Raw genomic sequence first — 6,729 nt, forward strand, 5'->3', positions numbered from 1 at the left:
GTAGCCCTTTTTGCCGGATAAGGTGATTGTCTTCTTTCCCTGTGGAGTGTGGCCTGTGATCTGAGCTGATAAGCAAATTTGTGTGCCCCCTTGCACCTGATCTTCAGATTTTACCTTTCACCTTTCCTTGAAATGGATTATTGAAGGTCTCGAGCTTTCCACTGTAGTTTTAATTACTAAATGCAAAGAGGAATGCTTAGGCATTCAATTTGGTGAGAAACCAACTTGAACTAGAAATATAAGAACTGTTTGCGGTTAGCAAAGGCAGACAGTATGAACTAAGCACTCGACAACACTGTCAGTTGCACTCTTGCCTGATTTACAAAATTTCTAGACTTATCAGTTTGTACCACTTTTGAGGTATCAAAGCCTAAGGAACTGAATTCGCGAAAACCCCATTTGCCAATGATGTCAAGGCTCCTATCGAGAGCCCGCGTATGCAATGTTTTTTTTTTCTACAATCTTTTGGGTTGAATTTCTCTGAAATCGCGCGTTTTCCAAGAGCACTGAGAGTCACACACTGATGTTGCTGATACACAGTGTTGCTAACTTCATCGCACATGAAACGAGGAAAATCACAGCGCAAGTACAGCGTAATTGCATCACCGAATCTTTTTCTAGAACTTACACCTGGAAAAGTCCTCAATCAGCGCCATCAACTTGGGTGGAGTACGATACGACCTAAAAACTAGCCTACAAAGAAGTCAAAGAACCTTACGACCTGATCTTCAATTGGGGTCTGGATTAGAGCCCTAGACCGAGTCATAGGGCCAGAAAAATAAGACCTCTCAAGACTAGTAATACACCAATTTAGTGATTTGATAAATGACCTACCCCCGAGAAAAAGTTTAAGGGGCCATGGCTGGAAATGTATTCATATAGATTTTCAAATTAAATTTATTTTACGATTTTTGGCTTTATTTTCACATATCTGTTAACTCTCGCTAGAGTTATGGTTAAGAGGGTGCTGAAGGATGTAGGAGGGGCTCAATAATGAGAATTTTGAGTGCCTCGTACATAGAGTAAATGAGCGTATGTGAACAATGACGAGAACATTCCCAAGCAAAAGATTATTTATGAAACAGTTTATAATCTCTTGTTCCCAAGTGATGACAAAATTCTGTCTGAGGCAATTCGAATTGTGTTCCTTGTTGCTTTCAAACTTGAACTCTAAATAAATTGACAGCTACTAGGAGAGCTGAATTGAAGAGTTTAATTTAATTTTAGATTTAATTTCACACACTTCATGTGGAAAAAAAGGCACCAAACCTGTCACTGTTTGAAAGTCTTCAACCAACCGTGCGTTTTTCCCAGCATACCCTAAAATCTTAACGAGTTATCGTTTCTAAGCGAGGCTCAAACCGGAAGCCATTCCTAAAGTAGGGTGAGTTTGATTTCGATAATCGCAGGCGAAGCAGGGTTCGAAAATTGCAAGTCGCGTTCCAGAACAAACACAAGGCAGAATCGTGTAGAGAAATGGTAAGTTCATTAGTGTTTGCTGCGAATAGCAAAGTAAGATTCCCAAGAAAGTTTAGACGTACAACACAATTTGTCAAGTAGATAGGGCCTCCGTTAGATTTCGGTATTCAAACTTGTTGGTGTCTCTGTCGTTGTCGAGCATGCAGTAAACAGATTCCTATTACAGCATTACTCTTAATAATTTAGCAATTTCGCAGGATTTCTACACAGCCCCATACTTCATAATGCATACAGCTCTTAGATAAGGAAAACAGTAGCGACCAATAGATTGCTCTTGAAACTACGGCTTCGGTTTAAGCATAGTTAGTAGAGGAGAGTTTAAGGTAGTACATATCAGTGTGGGGGTTCCACAGAACCCTCCCAACGATTAAAACTCCAAAACTGTGCGGTTTAAGTGACAGGTCATCCGGTCGTTACTCAAATTTAACGGTACTATAAATAAGCTTTAACTGTTGCTCCATGGAGTACTTGTATTAAACATCTCCAGTCGTTTGAATCGAGATTAGCAGCGTCGACGTAGTGTTGTATCAGTCTGAGTTGTCATTTTCCTTAGAAAAGTAACTGATGATGGAAGACATACATTGCAAGAGCACCGTTGTAAAATCAATATTATCTAAATCTTGTAAACCATCATTCACAACTTAAGCTCTAAATGTATTGATTCTAACATAAAGAAACGTCATCTTAACTCATTATAAGTGTTATAAGTAGGAGTCTAAAAGTCATTCCTTAAACTGATAGGGACACAAAAGCAAGATAAGAGGGTCAGAACCTTTTTTTTTTTCAAACAGATTGCTTTTCATATTTGTATAGGTAATCACATGATTTCGAGTGCAATTTGGAATAAATAAGCACGAGTACATTTTTTCAAAGACTAACAAAATTGCACGAGCCCGTAGGGCGAGTGCAATTTGTGGTCTTTGAAAAAATTAACAAGTGCTTGTTTATTCCAAATTGCACGAGAAAAAACATGTGATTGCCTGTTAATAATATACATGGAAAAATACGAGATGGTCTATCATAATTAAACATAAGCAAAGCGCGCGCATCAAGTGCAAAAAATAATTTATTCAAACCGTGCGTTCGGTCAAAACAACCGCGTACGATCAAAACAATAATATGCAATGATATCTTCGCATCTTTAAGGTGCAAAAAAGTTCAAAGTCCGACTAAACAGTTCAAGGAATTATTCAGTCTGTGTCCGAATCACTTTTGATGAAATGGAATCGTCGTTTCCGAGGTTTAACCATGTTTGTTTTTAATTTCGGCGTTGGATCGCTCGAGCAAAGTGTTAAGCCGGGTCGGTTCGTAATTTTCGATTTCCTCGGCAATTCCCTTCTCTAAACACCACTTTTTCCAAACCGACAACCAAAAAGCAGCGCCTTTTACAGTGTTTCATTGGTCAAGCTGTTTTTCAGCTGCGGTGGCGAAAGAAAACCTACTTAAAACGCCAGCCATTGTTTCGCTCGCAAATTTTCAAATTTTGTTGCGCCATCCAAGGCTCGCATTTGATTGGCTATCTGTGAGTTTCTTTGATTATTGACCAATCAGACTGTCTGATTTGTTTCTTTCTTTGCACTGAATTAACCCTCTTCTGCACTGAATTAACTCTCTTCTGCCCTGAATTACCTGAAAACTGCATTAATCTTAACCAATCAGAACTGAGTAATTTTTCCATGTATATAATGTATCTATGAATTATAAATTATATGAAGAAGCTATGTATCTCATGCACTAACGGCAAATATTTGTATGCAAGTATCGGGCAAGCTAAACATGATAAAAGTGGGTTGAGTTCAAAATTACCTATCGAGTTTCAGTGATCGATATTTGAGATTGGGAAATCACTACGTGAGAAATAGAAATCACTGTACGAGAATGAAAAACTGTCATGTGAGATTTTAAATTACCCATCGAGAATGAAAAAACATTCATCGAGAAAAAGATCGATGTACAGTCAAACCTCGATTATCCGGACCTTGATTATCCGGATTTCTCGAGTATCCGGACTTTTTCTCTGGTCCCAATTTGTTCATGAATATTTGTTAGTCATGATCAAGATTCGTAACCACATTCTCTTTAAAACTACAGCGTTGAAATGTGAAGGAAAGGCAAGTTTGTTTCGCATTAAAAAAAAGCAAAAGCAACCCTCGCACGCGTCGTAACTAATGAAGAACGGTATCCGGTTAGATCGCTCCATGGTTAGATCGCTCCAAGTCAGATCGCTCCATACCGAAGTCAGATCGCTCCACTCGAAAGTTAGTTCGCTCCATCAAATAAGTTACTTCGCTCCATACATAAGTTACTTCGCTCCATGTAGAAACCTAATACACTAACTTACTTCTGATCTACTTCTGATGATGTGTATTGCGTCTTGCGATCGGTCGAACTACCGATGTTGGAACAAGTGTTTCAGTGTGTAATGAACGTAGAAAACTAATAACCTAACTTACTTCTGATCTTTGTAGTTTATAGTTACGGCCAATCTGGTACGGCCAATCTTGGAATATGCGGTACCTGTTTGGTGTCCTTACCTTGTTAAGGACATCCATGCCCTTGAAAATGTACAGCGAAGAGCCTCAAGACTCGCTTTAAATCAACGCAAAGGAGAAATGTCCTATGAAGACCGATGCAAACTGTTAAAATGGCCCACTCTCTCTGACCGTAGAACTTACTTATCTTTAGTCGAATGTTATAAGATAGTTTTTGGTTTTTATCATTTAAATTTTGAAGACTTCTTTGATATTGCCACGATTCGGTCTACGAGAGCAAATCATCAATACAAACTCTATATTAAACCAGCTAGACTTAATTGTTACAAAAATTCTTTTTTTATTAGGATTGTCAAATTATGGAACGAGTTACCGGGTGATATAGTGGAAGCTGACAGCTTTCAGCATTTTAAATCTAAACTTTAATCGTACTTAAATATTTGATTGTAATGATTTTGATTTATATTTTGTCTTTTCTTTTAAGGGAGTTTTTACACAGGGATAACCTCTTAACTTCCTTTTCTAGAAGTATTTTCTTTTTAGTTTTATTTGTATATAATAGTTATCATCTGCTTCTGGAATAAATAAAGTATGTATGTATGTATGTATGTATGTAGTTGATGATGTTGCTTGCGATCAAGTTGCTGAAATATAAAGTGATCGACGATTCGTTCACTTGAACCCACCAAAGCGAATTACCAATGATGAAATAAGTGTTTCAGTGTGTAATAAATGATGAAATTTCCCTTATCCTTCTGTCTTTTATCAACCTTCCACGTTAGTTTTCTTCATGGAGCGAAGTAACTTATGTATGGAGCGAAGTAACTTATTTGATGGAGCGAACTAACTTTCGAGTGGAGCGATCTGACTTCGGTATGGAGCGATCTGACTTGGAGCGATCTAACCATGGAGCGATCTAACCGTAAACCATGAAGAACATTCGAATGAGGTCTGATTGGCTCAGAGTTGGTTTGTTGCTAAGTGAGATTTCACGCTCTATTGGCTCGTTCAACGTAGAATGCAAGGTAAACAAGCTTTACAGCGCCGAGAATGTTAATTCACGATCATGAAGCTTTCGAAGGATAAGCGATCCGTTCCTTCGATAAAAGATAAACAGTCTATAATTTGCGATAAGAGAAAGGAGAAAAAGGCACCCATTTGTCAGCTGAATATGGTGTTAGTACGCAGCAGATATCTGATATCCGCATGAACAAGGAAAAGATCATGAAGTTTGCCGATAATTTAGAGACCAGCGAAGGACTGATGCGTAAATCGCTGAGAGTTGCACATGATGAACAGCTCGATTAAGCCCTATGTGCCTGCTTTATCCAGACATCAGATATTTTAAATGTATCGAGCCTTCGTTCAACGGAAAAAAACAGCATTTAAGTTATTAAATACAACAATCCTTATACCAGTAATACAAAAAAGTTATGCATAACATCAAAACTGTAACACTTAGAAGCAGATTTCAAAGTGTTCAAAGAGTTCATTTCAAAGCATTCAGTGTTCAATTCAAATTGAACACAAAACAATGTGAAAGGATCAGGCTTGTTCCTCTTTCTTACATTGGTGAACTCAAATTGTGCTCACTCAATGCCACCTTCTTTCCCTGTCATGGCACAACATTGACTGTTAGGCCAGCAAGTAATATCAAATTACACAGGAATGGAGTGTTTTCTTTTTGCTTGCAATCTTGACCTATTTGTCATGTTTGAAGTACCGATTCATCTCATGTTTGTCATTGATGTGAAAGGTACTTGCAGAACTTGCATTGTGATTGAGGCTCAAGCTTGGATTAAGTTGTCTACCATGCCTGTGTCCAAAAACACAAGATACTTTAGCATTAACATTTGGCTGATTTTTCTGAGATATTTTTTCTGATTATACTCTAACTTCCTCAAGAAGTTGACACAGTTGCTGTTCTGATTGCTGCACCAGTTTGCCTGACTCCAGCAAACAAAGACTCCCTGAGGATGAGGGAATTTCCCACCAAAATACACTCCACTGATTAACTGTTGCTCACCAGCTCAGAAAAAGTAATCGAAAATCTCACAAAGTGATTTCTTTTCTCACGCAACAATTTCTCATGCTCAACAGTTAACATTAATTTCTCGGTATATTGCTACATCAGTCTTTTTCTCGATTGATGTTTTTTCATTCTCAATTGAGTAATTTAAAATTCTTATGTGGTGATCTCTAATCTCTCATATCAATCACTGAAATTTGATAGAAAAGTTTGAGCTCAACCCACTTTTGTCATGTTTGGCTTGCCATATGCAAGTTCTGTATTACTCGTGCACTTCTTTTCTTCAATGAAAATATTATTAGTGCTATTGATAAGGGAAAGTACTGTTCTTGTGTTGTCTTCCAAGACCTTTGTTAAGTTTTTGATGCTGTTGATCCTTCAGTCTGATGGCATTGTGTGTATTCTATCTAAACAAATCTAAACAACAGGAAACCATTTGTGTCCATGGAATTATTGCTACCACAACTGTAACACATATTGTTTACCTCAAGGGTCAGTGTTGGAACTTACATCTCTGTCTTGTGTATTTAGATAATTTGATAAAATGCTCCAATGTTAGAGAAAATCAGGAATTTTTGGAATTTCTTTTCTTTTGACTAATTGGGTATAATATCTAAATCTGGAGGAATACGTTTTCACACATTTTTGGCCACATCTAAAGAGTGGTTCTTTGGTGGTTTTTCATATCTGGTGCAGCACAGGTTGTTTTTGTAGAACCCCTAGTTTCAG

The sequence above is a fragment of the Pocillopora verrucosa genome, chromosome 3 (genome assembly GCF_036669915.1).
Source record: "Pocillopora verrucosa isolate sample1 chromosome 3, ASM3666991v2, whole genome shotgun sequence".
In the NCBI taxonomy this organism is placed as follows: Eukaryota; Metazoa; Cnidaria; class Anthozoa; order Scleractinia; family Pocilloporidae; genus Pocillopora; species Pocillopora verrucosa.